This window comes from Panthera uncia, chromosome A2 (genome assembly GCF_023721935.1).
Source record: "Panthera uncia isolate 11264 chromosome A2, Puncia_PCG_1.0, whole genome shotgun sequence".
NCBI classification, from domain to species: Eukaryota; Metazoa; Chordata; class Mammalia; order Carnivora; family Felidae; genus Panthera; species Panthera uncia.
In genome coordinates this window covers 148,663,229-148,679,594 of record NC_064816.1, presented here as the reverse complement: position 1 = coordinate 148,679,594, position 16,366 = coordinate 148,663,229, and the positions used below count along the sequence as shown (strand labels likewise).

The 16,366-nt window shown below is 50.3% G+C and overlaps 1 long non-coding RNA gene across 1 annotated transcript; it reads left to right on the top strand.

Annotated features, from left to right (window-relative positions):
• Positions 1 to 4,401: 4,401 nt before the first annotated feature.
• On the top strand, positions 4,402 to 14,309 carry LOC125930202 (uncharacterized). The gene is made up of 3 exons (XR_007460109.1): positions 4,402 to 4,590; positions 6,605 to 6,673; positions 13,506 to 14,309. It is a non-coding gene; the product is annotated as an uncharacterized LOC125930202 (long non-coding RNA).
• The last annotated feature ends 2,057 nt before the right edge of the window (positions 14,310 to 16,366 follow it).

Sequence of the window (16,366 nt, the reverse complement as noted above, 5' to 3'; positions counted from 1 at the left end):
TTCTATCCTTCTGAATGTTTAACTGAGTACCTGCGCATTTTCCTTAAACATCACCTTTAAGTTGTATTCAGAGCATCTATGTTAGAATTTTTGCCTCATAGCTACTGGGGAAGATTACTGGGGGCACGTAATTGGTGACGTGGCTGAGATTTTGGTTGCGAGGCAATTGGCCTGGGATAGCAATCCTCAAGGCCACAGACCAGGAACTGGGCGAAACAGAGCTGTCATGTGCCTTGGTCAGGAGCAGAGGCTGGGGAGACCTTCAGGAGAGGGGGGCAGAGGGCTTGGCTCTCTGGGGCCTTGAGCCTTGGCTCAAGGCTGGGGACTTAACTCCTTTTCAGAAACAGAGTGGGCCTGCATTTGGGGTTCAAAGGGTCTTTGGGGGGATCTGAGGCCTATTGGGGCCCTTTTTTGGTACCCTGCCCCCAAGGATGCCCAGAAGTGCTTGATTTTGCTGTGGCCATTTACGCCACTCACCAGTATTAGGGTGATGAACGTTTATATGTAGCTAATACTAGAAACATTCTGCAAATCACCAAGACATGTCAGATCAACTCCGTGGTATTGTTTCTGAGTCCAGGGACAGTGTCTGCTCCTGGGTTAAATCTTCTTCAGGTGCCACACGGGCGGTCAGGCCCCCCTGTTCACAACTGTGCCAAATGAGGGATCTAAGAGACAACGCTGACTCACCAGCCAGGAACTGCTGGCCATTTCACAGACACTCCTTTTCCCATGATATATGAAAATCAAGTCGACAAGAATCAAAAAATTCCCCCTTTAACAAATTCATTCAACAATTATCGAGTACCAACTATGTGCTGGGTTCCATGCCGGGTGCTGGGAATATGGAAGTTGACGGTGTATCCGGTGGACAGCATACCCAGTCCTGCACCAGTGAGTGGAAGCCGAGCCTCTCCATGGTCTCCCTTTCTCTTTAGAAGTTTCTGAGTGAGAGACCACCCGGCCTCATGCACCACAAGGGGGAGTGCCCCGGGTACCCGCCCTGACGGCATGGAGACAGCTATGTTTAGCATTTCCTGATGGAACCGAAATCTGCAGTCAAGAAAAGCTGGTCCTGGCCAAAACATTGACTTTTGGATGAGAATGATGTCTTCAATAATAATCCTGCCAAAACCACTGCCTCATGCATTAGCCCTCTCCCTAGAGGGTGACAGGAACCAGTAAGTGACAGAAAACTCAACTTGTACAGACTGGGGAAAAAAATCAACTCTGATTTTGTTTTTGTTTTTGTTTTCTGTAAGGACAAAAATAAATGCATATTTTACTACCAAAGTACGACCTAGGCTGTTCTCATGCAAACATATACATTTTTTTTTTTTTTTTTTTTTGGGACAGAGAGAGACATAGCATGAACGGGGGAGGGGCAGAGAGAGAGGGAGACACAGAATCGGAAACAGGCTCCAGGCTCCGAGCCATCAGCCCAGAGCCTGACGCGGGGCTCGAACTCACGGACCGTGAGATCGTGACCTGGCTGAAGTCGGACGCTTAACCTACTGTGTCACCCAGGCGCCCCAACATATACATTTTTAAAATAACTTTTCTCCCAGGGGGCACCTGGGTGGCTCAGTCAGTTGAACATCCGACTCTCAATTTCAGCTCAGGTCGTGATCTCACCATTCCTGAGTCTGAGCCTTGAGTCAGGCTCTGCACTGACAGCACGGAGCCTGCTTGGGATTTTCTCTCTCCCTATCTCTCTGCCCCTCCCCCACATGCACACACGTATCCCCCCCCCCCACCTTTTTTAAATAAATAAATAAAGGGCGCTCAGTCGGTTAAGCATCCAACTTTGGGCTCAGGTCATGATCTCACCATTGGTGAGTTCAAGCCCCACACTGCTGACAGCTCAGAGCCTGAAGCCTGCTTGGGATTCTGTGTCCCTCTCTCTGGCCCTCCCCCGCTCACACTCTGTCTCTCTCTCTCTCTCTCAAAAATAAATAAATATTAAAAATAAACAAACATTTGGGGCGCCTGGGTGGCTCAGTCGGTTAAGCGGCCGACTTCGGCTCAGGTCATGATCTCGCGGTCCGTGAGTTCGAGCCCCATGTCGGGCTCTGTGCTGACAGCTCAGAGCCTGGAGCCTGTTTCAGATTCTGTGTCTCCTTCTCTCTGACCCTCCCCCGTTCATGCTCTGTCTCTTTCTTTCTCAAAAATAAATAAACGTTAAAAAATAAATAAAGAAATAAATAAACAAACATTAAAAAAAAGATATTAAAAAGGAAATGTTCCAGTTTCCTCATTAGGACAAGAAATGAGCAGGGCACGGCTCCTGAGTCGGTGTCTCCCTGATGCCACTGACCTGAAGGTGAGAAAAATCTCAGTGTCAGCATCAGGATTAGTCATGAACTGCACACATCGGTAGATCCCACGTGAGGCTGGATCACACAGAGCGAGATAAACTAACGCCCCCAAAACGAGTTTGGGTATCAGCCCCCGTGTTCACACAACGGGGACCGATCCCCTGCCTGTTTAGACAATAAGCTGGGGGTCAGTTCCTCACTTATTCTTAAACTCACCCAGTAAATATTTGCTGTCTAAACTTCTTCTTAAATAAATGTAATACAATCGAACACAGTAAGACTCTGGGTAAGTCTTAGTGAGTCTGAGTAAGTCTTCGTGTTTGCATTTTGTGAATAACCAAAGGCCCACGGTAACCAGTCATGTGCAGTTTTTCAGACAATGGTGTGGAAGAATATTCAATCTAGTGAGCAGGCCTGGCCAGCTAGCCAGCTATCACTGCATTTTGCTGTTGTCCCTACATCGCTGAATATTCAGCAAAGTTCCAGAAGTGATAGGAAAGGAAAGAGCACAACTGTTTGAAACGGAAGAGCAGACAAGGAGGGGCGCGTGGGTGGCTCAGTCGGTTGAGTGTCTGACTTCAGCTCAGGTCATGATCTCATGGTTCATGGGTTCGAGCCCCATGTTGGGCTCTGTGCTGACAGCTCAGAACCTGGAGCCTGCCTCAGATTCTCTGCCCATGCTCTGTCTCTCTCTCCTTCGAAAATAAATAAACATTAAAAAAATTTTTTAAAACAGACAAGGAAAAAGTAGTTAACTTATAGAATGAGAATAAGCACAGGACCAAACTCTGTGTTCCTGGACTAAGATTTTTTTTTTTTTTAAGGGGCAACACAGAAGCTAAATAAACATTCCCATATTCCAGGGTTTCTCAACTTCTGCACTGTTGACCTTTTGGTCTGGATGATTCTTTGTCCTGGCGGGCTGTCCTGTGCATTGTAGGATGTTCAGCACCATCCCTGGTGTCTATCCACTAGATGTCACGAGCAACCCCACGCAGTTATGACCATCGTTAATGTCTCTTGAACTATTGACATTTAAAAAAAAATTTTTTTAACCTTTATTTATTTTTGAGAGACAGAGACAGAGTGCGAGTGGGGGAGGGGCGGAGAGAGAGGGAGACACAGAATCTGAATCAGGCTCCAGGCTCTGAGTCGTCAGCACAGAGCCCGACGCGGGGCTCGAACCCACAGACTGTGAGATCATGACCTGAGCCGAAGACGGGCACTTAACCGACTGAGCCACGCAGGCGCCCCGAACTATTGCCATTTTTGAACTTGGGAGATTCAAAAAGGTCTTGGGAAGTATCTCTCTTGAAGACCAAGCAGCCGCCATGGGCTCTGACCCCAGTCACAGGAACCAATTAATTGGGACTTTTGGTGGTTATTATTTGTTGTTTTCTCTCATCCAGACCGGCAGCCTGAATTCAGCTACCATGGGGCAGAGTGAGTGGTTAATATGGAAGGAAAGCGGACCAGAGGTCCTCAGAGGACCAGCAGCCCCGCAAACAAGTAAACCTATAACTTGGTTTCTGGAGCAGAAGGTTGTGGTTTCAGGGAACCCGTCCAGAAAACTGGTAACTCTGGGGCTGTCCTGCCAGGAGGGAGATTAAGGGAGAAACCTCAGGTGAGGGGGCTAGTTTGGAGAACTGCAGGCAACGTCATGCACTGCCCAAGTGCACCTGCTCCTGGAGTGCATGCTACAGCGGCGGGAGAGGGAGAGAAGACAATAAGCTATCAAGGCGGGGAGCCACTCTGGTTTTTCGAGGAAACTGTTCTTGCAGTTGACGCTCAGCTCCCACCCTGGGTGGTCTTGAGTCCGGGGTCGACGCCTCAGGGGCCCCTGCTCGGCCTGGAGCGGCTCTCTCCCCCTCTAGGGCTCACGTCCCAGGCCCAGAGACACTGCCTCACCAAAATCCCGCAGGGATCGCTGAACGGGAGGGGAGGGGCAGGGGCAGGGGGCGGAGCACATAGGGGGCGCTGCGGGGCAGGAGGCGGAGCAGCGCTCCAGAGCCCCGCCTCCGAGCACGGGGCAGGGGGTGCCGGCCACGCCCGCGCACTCTTCTGCGGCCTCGCGCGGGCTCAGTCCCACCGCGGACCCCGCGTCCGGGAAGGCGCCCCGCGTTCCCCCTTCCGCCTCGGGCAGCGGGGCGGGGTACGCGAAGTAGCGACTTTCTGCGGTACCTTTACGCAGGGTCGCCATCTAGTGACGGCAGGATATACTGCTGCGTTCGGCCGCGAAGCCGGCCGACGCTACAAGTTGGGAACGTTTCTGGTTAGTGCGAGAACGCTTTAGGGTGGGGAGTAGACCCAATCCTAGGCCCCGTTGGGGGGCTGGGGTGCGCAGATTGGTGGCCCTTCGCTCACCTGCACCCCGCGGCCCGGGCCCACCTCCTAGAGGAAGGTGGGCCTTGGCCACATATGAGTAAGGCCTCGTGTTAACAGTGCCCTGGTCTTTGAAAGGGCAGGCCCGTGGCCCCAGTGAGGTTGGCTCTGAGAGCATTCTGCAGAACACCTGTCTGCAAGGGTGTCTGGCTTAGGAAAGCCCATTCTTTGTCGGGGTCGGGGGGAGGGAGCGGGGAAAGGCGTTCCGGGAGACAGGGGTCCCGGAGAGAGTTCCACCAGTGACTAAGAGCTCAGAACAGGCCTGTCCTCCCTGAGTGCCACCTCCGGAAGAGAGGGCAGGGGAAGACAGAACTCTCGGGTTCCTGAAACAGCCTCTGGGAGAGCCACCTCAGCCCCACCCCCAACCCCACTCCTTGGGTCTGCAGGCACAGACCCAGGGAACAAGAGCCTTCCACAGCACACATTCAGGTGGGGACAGGACTCCAGTCTCGTATTTTTAGACACCCCCCCCCCACCCACACACACACACTAAACTTTACTGGGGGTTTTCTTGCATCCCCCAGCTTGGCTTCATGGGGGGAACGTGTTACTGGACAGAGAACCGGTTCCTAGTTGGGGTTGGGCTTCTCATTGCTGGAAAAATCACTCCTCGGACAAAAGATCAGTACTCAGAGACAAGTGATGCTGGGAAAGGAAAGGTTGCTTTTTTCAGCAAGCCCGCAACTGGGATGATGGTGGACTAATGTGTCAAAGACCATCTTCTCCGTCCTGGCGAAGCCCGAGGGTTTTAGAGAGGAAAGGAGAGGAGGGGAGAGAAGGGGGCACTGGGTGCAGGAGAAGCAGGTGCCCAGGTGGTTAGTCCTATGTTGTCGGCATGATCCTGAACAGACTTGCTGGCGTCTGAGGCCCCTGTTTTTAAATGTAGTCAGGCCTTATCTCCTGGAAAAGTCTGGCCCTTCACTTCTCAAGGCCAGGGGTCTGCAAATCTCAAAGTTAGTTCTGCTACAGACGAAGGGACTTAGGTCAGCTAGCGAGGAGTGCATAAGCTTGAAGCAAGGCAACTCTTAAGACCGGTTACAAAAGCTGTCACAAAAGCACCACCCCCTTCAAGGGAATAGTTTCTCTCTATAGGCACTATACTCCCCACGGTTGATGACCTCTTTCCCTCTGTGATCTTATATTGGGAAGGAAAGAAAGTTCTCAGGACACCACTCAATAACCCTGCAGATAGGCTTAGTCTGACTGCAAGCGTTCCTTGGATTTAGAATATAGGGTATTTAGTACCTCTTATCTACAACTTTGGACCTTCGCTGCCATTCTTGGGCAACAGGACAAAAGCCTCACCCATATGGGATGCGGTCATTAATAGAAGCAGATGCAGACTGGGGACGGAGAGAGCCATCAGAACTGCCACGTATGTTTGTGCAGGTAGCTCACTGCACAAGGGCACCTGGTTGAGGGTGGGACCCTGGGATCTGGAATTCAGCCCTTGCTTGAGCACAAAGCCATGCAACCTGGCGAGCGCTGTGTCTGCCAAGAGGAAGGGGAACAGTCTTCAAATTTACCTGCTCTCCATGAGCCTGCCCACAGGGGCCCCCTTTTCCTTCTCAGGCACAGATAGGAGCAGGCTGTAGCCCTTAGGGATTTAGGTGACTGTCTTTGGAGAAAAGGCTCCTGCATGAAGCCCCAGCCCGGGATTCTTTGGTTTGTGTGGGCCACAACTCCACTCTATTCTCCCACAAGTAGAAACTCCCCTGGAGGCGCACAGTGTACTAGCCAGAGGGGCAAACCTCTTCTGGTGTTTGTGGTCTCCACGGGGGCACTGCTGGGGAATAACGCCCGTGCCTGGTGTTTGATAAGGTTTTTCAGGCAGAAGACATGTATTTGCCCTCTTCTGTTCATTCTGGTTTCTTAAGACCAGGCTTCCTCTCTCTTGTTCCCAGAATACTTCATGTGCAAAGACACAACTCCAGACTGAAAGGTCATTACAGTCCCAGTGGACAAAGATTAAGGTGAGTCCAAAGACAGATTTATGCTTCATCCATCTGGTCTATAAAATCTGAGCAGTTAAGCACTTTTTGATGTTTGAAATGGGTGAGCTGTTTCCTCATAGCCTACCGGAGAAGCAGGTAAATGTATTCATTTGTTGTAAGAAAGTACTACAAAATATGTGGGGTAGACAACGGAGTTCAGAGTTGAAAAATCCAAGAACAGTGAGTCAGCAGGATTGACCCCTTCCGAGGCCAGCAGGGAGAACCTGCTCCCATCTCACAGCTTCTACAGGTTCGCCGGTGATCTTCAGTGGGTTTTGGCTTGTGGACACATCACCGCAGTCTGTGTGTTCACACGGTTTTCTCCCTGGATGCATGTCTGTGTCCAGATCTCCTCTTGTGAAATTACACAGTTATACTATATTAGGGCCACCCTAATGACCTTATCTTAGGTAACTACATCTGCGGTGACCCTGTCTCCAAATAAGGTCACGTTCTGAGGTGCTGGGGGTTGGGATTTCAACATAGGAACTTGGGAGGACACTATTCAACTGATAACATTAAGAACCGCAAACAAGATGGCACTAAAACCCTCATCTTCTACCCAGTGCCACGGTGACAGGAAACGAGATGTTGGAGGGAAGAGGAGACTCACCTCATAAAAGCTACAAGAAAGGGGCGCCTGGGTGGCTCAGTCAGTTCAGTGTCTGACTTCAGCTTAGGTCATGATTCACGGCTCGTGAGTTCAAGCCCCATGTTGGGCTCTGTGCTGACAGCTCAGAGCCTGGAGCCTGCTTCCGATTCTGTGTCTCCCTTTCTCTCTGCCCCTTCCCTGCTTGCGCTCTCTCTCTCTCTCTCAAAAATAAATAAATATTTTTTAAAAAATTTTTAAAAAGCCACAAGAAAGTTTTTCTTTCTGCATCAGGTTTGTATCAGGATTGTATCTTATCCCCAGGTAACCAATGAAATCTCTAAGACAGACAGACGAGCCAGAGGGTCTCTTATGTGTTCCCAGACCACAAAGGAGAGGGAGGTTTCAGTAGCCGGAACAGACCATGAGCTGCCTCAGTAGCCAGAAAAACGTGGGCCTGTACAAGGCCTGGCAGACCTGGTCTGTGTGAGTGTCACAGACCTTGCAGGACTTGCCCCCTCCTTTTTAAATGTTTTTATTTACTTTGGAGAGAGAGAAAGAGGGAGGCAGAGGATCCAAAGGGGGCTTTAGGCTGACAGTAGAGAGCCTGACGTGGGGCTCAAACTCATAAACCGTGAGATCGTGACCTGAGCCAAAGTTGGACACTTAACCGACTGAGCCACCCAGGTGCCCCAAAGCATAAGTTTTCTTTTCTTTTCTTCTCTTCTCTTTTCTATTTATTTATTTATTTATCTTTGAGAGAGAGCACAAGTGAGTGAGGGGCAGAGAGAGAGGGAGAGAGAGCGCAGAGCCTGAAGCGGGGCTCAAGCTCATGAACCTCGAGATCATGACCTGAGCCGAAGTTGGATGCTTAACCTACTGACCCACCAGGCGACCCTCATAACTTCTCTTAATCATCGTTGTGAAGGTCTCCTTAAGGTTCACAGTAACTTAAATGCCTGTTTTAGCTGATGTGTTTTGCTTGCAGAAATGTCGTAATTCTGGTTGACAATCAGTGTTTAATTCTCAAGCCCTGTGGCCAGAGTGGCTCCCATGTTATCTGAGTCATGGTACTTGAGTTATTTAAATCTGTTGGCATCTGAAGTCATCCATAATCCCAGTTTGGGGCTCTGATGAGGCGGGTGGAGAACAGCACCCCCAGTGGCCTGTGAAAACTTCAAGGGCAAAGATGTGGTGGAATCAATAAGCCACTGGTTAGAGCTTCATCCTGTAGAGCATTGCTGCTCATGGGTGGCCTTCAGGGAATCTGTGACCCTCCTGAAACTGAAAACTGCAAAATGTGTGTATTTTACTACATAGGGGAGAAGGTTCCCAGCTTTCGTTAGACTCTCAAAGGAATCTACATACAAACCAAGTAAACCTCGCACATCTTTATGGTAAAATAGTAAATTCAATTTTCTTCTAAAGTGTAGAAGTTCATCATGAAATTTAGAATTGTTAGCAAAGGGAGCAAGACCTTTAAACTTGACGATGGTCGATCTCCCAGTTTGGGCCTTGAACGTCCTGTTAGGATTATATATATGAATTTATAATTTGGAATGTGCAGGGTCGGTTCCTGTGGCCATAAATTGGCATATGATGTGGTCCCCTGTGGCCTGGGGTCTCTGATGGGTCCCCACTAAGGAGGGGACCTTGATGGGGCCCGTGGACTTGGCTTCAATATCGTTAGGGATGTAAGGCCCTTCCCCCAGAAGTTTGCTTCTGTGGAGGGTTTTTGTTCATATCAGCTGGAGTTGAGTGGCAGACAACTTCTACTTGGCCAAAGGATTCACATGTTTAGAATTAGGACAGAAACCGGTCCAATACTCTCTCTGTTTCTCAATCATACTCCCATTTGTCTGACCCTCCTCCACCACTCTACCCTATTACATATATAGAGATTTGATATGTATTATATATATGTAATGGATAATTTTCACGGTACACGGTAGGGAAAGTTCTGCCTGCATTATAAAAAGGACGACCAGATATCCAGTTTTACAGAAATAAAATAGGAAATTTTAGCAAACCGTTTTTTTTTCTTTAATAGAGTTCCTTCACAGCCAGAGATCTTCAGTAACCTCCCCGTCAGACATCACTTCTTCATAACTGATGAATTTGGCCTTTAGTTTGGGGAGAGAAGCTTCGTTTCCTCTACCTGCTTGCATTTTCACTGCAGTGTCATCTAGAAAGCTTGGGTCACTTTGATGCACATGTCCAGCACCCCAGGAAGACCTCTACCTTGCTGTGTGCCATGACTATCTCTCTCTGGCCTTCCCTCTCCTTGTATTTGACAGGCTGGCAATCATCTTATGCTCATAACCGAGCAGGACCGAACAGTGTCTGCCCACATAGTCTTGCTTTTCGGAAAGCATTTGCACCATCCGCCAAGAGTATGGCCTAGTGACATCCCCTTCCCCAGCCAAACCTTAGGCAGCAGTGTTAGCATCGATGTGTCATATTGGTCGAGTGCTCCTGGTCTCCATTAAAGGACATGGGAATTACCTGCGTTGTTAACCTGGGCCATAGAAGGTCCCTAAAACTCCCACTTTGGGGGCAGGAAGGGGATTTCGGGCTCTTTCTGAGCCATACTTGGTCAGACGTGGAGAGTCTCTACCTTGAGGGTGGTCCCAACAGGTGCAGGAGAGGTTGGCACAAATGTCTGTGGTCAAGCAACGTCCAGGGTCTGGGCCTCCCCTGCCACTCAAGTGTTGGGTCACTGGGGACACTGAGGTATGGCTGGATCTGTGGGTGAGAGTGGGGGATCAGACCCCTAAGCCTCTAGAGAGAAGGGACGTGGGGTTTGGTTTCAGGAAGCAGGCCCACCTACCTTGAGGTAAGCAGAGGGGACCAAGGGGACAGTTGGAGGCAGGTGAGAGGGAGCCATCACAGAAGCAGGACAGGATTGAGAAGGGCCGGGGCCTAGGAGGGCAGGGAACTCCAAGCTTCAGATAGGCAACCCACGCCTCAGACAGGTGACCCCATGCCTCGGACAGGCAAGCGCATACCTTGGACAGGCGACCTCGTGTCTTGCACAGGCAGGGGCAGCCGGGTCAGTTCCCAAAAGACCCAATTTCAGAGCCCAAGGCAGTCAGGGGAGACCGACCCCCAAGCTGGCTATGGGGTTGCTGAGGGCTGGTGTCTGATCTTTTATCCTGAGCAGCCCAGAGCTGCCTGTTGGCACCCACCCGCTGTCTAGTCTGGCATCCAGCCACGCTGGAGCAGCCCAACTTCCCTGGGACCCTTCGTTTAGATCCAGCTGGAAACAGAATCATGTAGGATTGAAATGAACTCTGGTTCTCTGTCCTCACTGAGCTCTGCACAGTCCAGCCTGGAGTGGGAAGTGGGATCTTGCAGGAAGACCCTGCCCCCCATCTTCTCTGTAGTGAGTCACCCCCTGGGGCCCTGGGCACAGGGTCCAGAAGAGGGACTCTTGAGCAGCTGTACACCAGCAGCACAGGCTGTGAACCGCTTTAGCCCAGGGTTGCCGCTCACCTAGACTCTAACGTGAGTGAGGACCGAGCCCCCTGGAGCGGAGCACCTCGTCCCGTCTGCTCCTGACGGCAGAAAGGAGACAAAGCCGATGGGTAGGAAGAGCCTGATTCAGAGTTAGCCATCTTATTTTCTTCCTGACTCGTTACCAAAAAACAGAGGGATTTTCTGCTTCTTCCTCTTCACAGGGCAATTGGACTTTTTGTCCTGAAAATGGACGTGTTCCTAGCCCCAGGGGAGAGCTGAGTGTTTTATTTTTAAAAGCTTAGACTTATAAAATAATCATAACACGGGAGATTTGGGATAGAGGACTCTGGATTGAGTCCAAAGAACAGCCCAGGGCTGGAGGATACGGGGTGGAGACAGGTGTTCCCACAGTGCCAGAGACCTGCTCCCAAAGGGCGGGGAGGGGATGGTTGTGTGTGGAGGCCAGCTCTGGGCGGTGCGGTTGTGTAAGGACAGCCAGGAAGAGGAGTCTGTGACACTCACACAAGGGTCGTGTTAGTCAGGGTTCTTTAGAGAAACAGAACCAGCAGGGCCTCTCCTGGGATTTCTCAGCCTCTATAATAGGGTGAGCCAGTTCCTTCCATATATGATAAGGAAATACATATGTTATGCAATATTATAAGGAGGTAACTCACCCAATTAGCTAAGAAATCCCAAGCTCCATAGTTGGAAGGCCGGAGACCCACTAGGCCAAATTTGGGGCCTGCTCACCAAGGTGCTCAAGGGCATTTGCTGCTCTCTCCCAGCCTGGTGGAGTCTTTTACACACACGTGAGGTGAGGTGTCTCATGTCCCCCTGCCTTGTCCATTCTGTCTCCTGGGGCTCACACCTGCTCCATCCAGATTGTTTCAAGTGCTGAGCCCCAGACACAGATCAGCTAAGGTGGGGGCCGTTATCCACAAGAGAGCTAGGTCTGCCCCAGATGTGACTAACGTCAGGGCTGTTTACACACACACGTGCGTGCACACACACACACACACACACTAGCTGCTCACCATCCAGCATGCATGTGCTGCTGTCTACAGGAACAGATTCCAGGGGTGGAGCTCCCAGCAAGAGAGGGCCTCTGTTTGGACTTGCAGAGAGCAAGCAGCTGATGACTCAGGGAGATGTTTTCCTGCTCTCCTGTGAGTCTCCTTCGATGAGCTTGCATGCACCCAGGTGGACTGTTTTCTCATCCCTGTTGCAGCTGTACCCACACGCCTGACTGGAAGCCACCTTATGTCCCCCGCCCCTCCCTCCCCCCAGAGCCGGGTTTGTCTCTCCTCGGCCCAGGTTAGCTGCAGGTGGATCCTCCACTAAATGAGGCAGAAACAGGACTGCCTGTCACTCCCAGATGACAGCTAAGGTCTCAGGAACAGAGACAAAGCCAGGGGTGCAGAGTGAGCGTGTGGCTGGAGGAGCTTGCCTGCTTCAGATTCTGTGTCTCCCTCTCTGTCCGCCCCTCCCTCGCTCATGCTCTCTCTCTCTCTCTCTCTCTCTCTCAAAAATAAATAAAACATGGGGCGCCTGGGTGGCGCAGTCGGTTAAGCGTCCGACTTCAGCCAGGTCACGATCTCGCGGTCCGTGAGTTCGAGCCCCGCGTCAGGCTCTGGGCTGATGGCTCGGAGCCTGGAGCCTGTTTCCGATTCTGTGTCTCCCTCTCTCTCTGCCCCTCCCCCGTTCATGCTCTGTCTCTCTCTGTCCCAAAAATAAATAAAAAACGTTGAAAAAAAAAATTTAAAAAAATAAATAAAACATTCAAACAAATTTATAATATACCCTAAGCCACTGGGGGTGACATCAGCCAAGAACCAGAGACGAACATACCAGATACTCTTCTGGGGACATGGCAACGATTTCTAGAAGGCCAGAGACAAACATCGAACGACAAAACAAACACGTGAACTTGTTAACCAGAGATAGCCCCGAAGTGCTGGGAGGACAGTTCCCAAGTGAGGGACAGGAGTGCTACTCACTGGCTTGGGTGCCCCTGAGCCTCTGAGCAGGTGGAATGTGGGCTGAAGGGGGACTGTGCCAGGGAGCCGGCCGTGCAGAAACCACCCCTCCTGCTCTCATCTGGGTGTCCACACACCCTGGAAGGGCTCAGGAAGCCAGAGGAGAGGACATCAGCCAAGAACCTGGCGTGGCCATGTTTGCTTCCTCCCCAGGAGAAGCCAGCCGTGCTTTGGTTTATGCTTTTATAACTCTTGGGCCTGTTCACGTGGGTCAGATACCATCACTCTTCCCGGGCCAGTGAACGCCATGGTGTGGGGGCAGGAAGGAGTGACAAGGGTGCCTGCTGAGCCACTTCCTGGAACCAGCCCCTGACCTGGAACTGGACTTAGAGGCCCTGTGCCCAGCCCCTGAGACTGGTAAGGACACTGCTCAGTAACGCAGTTAACAAACGAAGAGATGGTCAAGTTCACCCATAACTAAAGAAATGCAAGTTGAAGTTTCACATTTTTGCCCATCAGATTGATAAAGACTAAGAAAATTGATCATATCAAGTGCTGGGGAGGCTGTGGGGAACAACCCCTCATCCACTGTTTGTTCAGCTTCTTATGAAGAATTTGGGGACTTTCGACACTGTCCATCAAATACAAAACTGTGACCACCCTTTGGCTCAGCAGTTTCATTTTAACGAAGCTATCTGAAGATAACATCGGTTTGATTTTTAAAAACAGTGCACGAGGATGTCACTGAATTATAACTGTAGCTTTTGCATTGATTTTGCTCAAACAGGACTGCCTGTCCACATGGAAACAACTCGAATGTCCACCAGCAGGAGACTCCTTAAATGAATTATGTATGGGTATGTATTTAATAGCAATGTCTTGGAAATAAAATATATGCACATATAATAACAACGTAGGTAAGACAGGCATGGAAAAAAATCCAGAAGACAAGATATTGAAATGTTAATAACCGAGATGTCTGGGGGGCATGAAATTTCTTTCTATAGCATGTATTTCTGTAATATTTAAATTTCTGTAAAATTTAAATTTAAATCACAAGCATGTATTGCTGTTATAAGCAGAAAAAGATTCTATTTATTTTTTAATGTTCATTTATTTTGAGAGAGAGAGAGCGTGAGGAGAGGCCAAGAGAGAGGGAGAGAGAGAATCCCAAGCAGGCTCCTCTCTGTCAGCGCAGAACCTGACACAGGGCTCAATCTCGTGAACCGTGAGATCATGACCTGAGTTGAAATCAAGAGTTGGACGACGTTTAACCCATGGGTCACCCAGGCGGCCCGTAAATGGCCTCCTGATGACAAAGCCCCCATGGCTCTACATTGAAGGCACAACGGAGACTGCTCCAAAGCCTGGGCCTCACCCTAAGGGAGCCCACAGGGCCTAACACAGCTGGTGGCTAAATTGGGGTTTTCTGCTACTTACAGTTAGAGTGGTGAATGCTACATGCTAACTCGAGATTTAAAAAAGGGAGGTAAGGGAAAGATACTCCAGGGTCATATGACATCCACAGATACAGACAAGCAAGCTTTAGGAAGGGCTGGGACCAGAGAAATTCCAGGGACCTGAAGAGGAGTTTGTGGGTCTTCCCTCCAAGAGCTGCCCTCCTGGAGCTCTGACACCTCCCAGCCCTGGCTCTCTCAGATCCGTGCCAAATTCCGAGAAATTGCCGAGAATCCGATTGGCCCAACTGTTAGCTGTGACGAAGGGTGGGGCACAGAGACCACCTGCATCCTGGAGAGCCATTGCCACAGGGCGGGCAGCCTCCTGGATGGTGACTTGTTTGCAGTGGCTGCCTGCGGTAAGAAAGTAATAAACTGAGAAGCTCGAAGGACAGAAATGTATTCTCTCCCAGAAGGACAGAAACGTATTCTCTCATAGTCGTGGAGGCAAGAAGTTCAAGGTCGAGGCTTTGGCAGGGCTGGTTCCTTCTGAGGTCTGTGGGAAGAGAATCTGTTCTAGGCCAATCTTCTAGCTTTGGTGGTTTGCCAACAATCTTTGGCCTTCCCTGGCTGGTAGACACCCTGATCCCTGCTTCATGTTCACACGCTGTTCTCCCTGTGTGTGTGTTTGTGTCCAAATCTCCCCCTTTTTATAGAAGGATACCAGTCATATGGGATTAGGGAACCAGCCTAATCCAGAATGACCTCATCACAGTAACCACCCTAATCCCAAATGAGGTCACGTTATGGGGCTCTGGGGACTAAGACTTTAACAAATGAATTTGGGGCGGGACACGCTGGAGAGACCAAATTCAACCCATAGCTTACCTGTGTGGTCAAGGTCCGGAGAAAGATCTGGGCTGGAGGGAGAGCTGGAGAGTCAGTGACCTAATGGAATGTGAGGAGTCTCTGGAAGCAGATGGAAAACCAGCAGAGTGCAGTGTTAGGAAAGCCACAGACGGCTTCTGAGAGATAAAGCGAGCACTGAAGAAACCTGCAGGAGTTGGTGATGTATGGTGCCCTTGGCAAGGAAAAATTTGGCAGACTCGTGGGAGAAGAAACACTGCAGTGGCTTAGGGAGGGCTTGGGATGTGATGGAATGAGAAAGTGAGTGATAAGGAAAGTTGGTCGTGCAAGGAGGAAATAAAGAGTGTTCGCTGGAGGAAGAGACAGGGTCCTAGGAGGCATTTACAACCTGCTCATGTTTACCGATGAGGGAAGGAACCAGTAGAAAGGAAGAGATTAAAGGGGAAGAGATCATCTCGGCACCAGCTCCCCTGAATGCGCCAAAGCCGTATACCCGCAGGCTAGGGACCCTGCTCGGCGAGTGTTTGTGAAATGAAAGTGTGACTGCAGACAGAATCCAGAAAACAGGTGGGAGGGACTGGCCACGGCCACATCTTCAGTCCCTGCAGCTTCCTGCTCATACTTCCTGCGGCCGGTGGTGACTCCACCTGTGGCACTGTTGATGCCAGTGCCAACCCCGGTTCAAATTCAAGATGGAATTTAGATGCCCCTGGGTGCCTCTGAGTCAGGAGCCTAGCCCAGTTTAGTGGGCTGTGGCCAGAGGAGCCAGGCCTTGGGGTATCCCCGACAAGGTCACGGGAGCATGGCTAAATGGTAAGCACATTGTGATTTCCTCACTGACATTGACTCTGAGCCCAAACACCTGGGACATTAGAGATGCTTGATGTTATAAACTATTTGATAATCATCATCCCAGGAAAAGATATGTAAACAGGAAAGCAAAGTCAGGTTGCTCCTCTCTTACCCCAGGTCACTCCAAAAATGGATAAGCAACTAATGTCAGCAGGGACAGTGGCTACCTCTGAGAGGGGAAAAAGAGGGGAGAGACCTTTCCTTTATATTTTATATACTTCTGGGGTGCCTGGGTGGCTCAGTCAGTTGAACACTGACTTCGGCTCAGGTCATGACCTCGCAGTTCACGAGTTCGAGCCCCGCATCGGGCTCCGAGCTCTGTGCTAACAGCTGAGCCTGGAGCCTTCTTCAGATTCTGTGTCTCCCTCTCTCTCCGTCTGTCCCCTGCTAGTACTCTGTCTGTCTGTCTTCCTCTCAAAAATAAATAAAAAACATTTACAGAAATAAAATAATATTTTACATACATCTGCATTATTTTAATTTTTATAGTAATCTCCATCAGGTCTAAAAGAACCTTACAATATGCCACCTT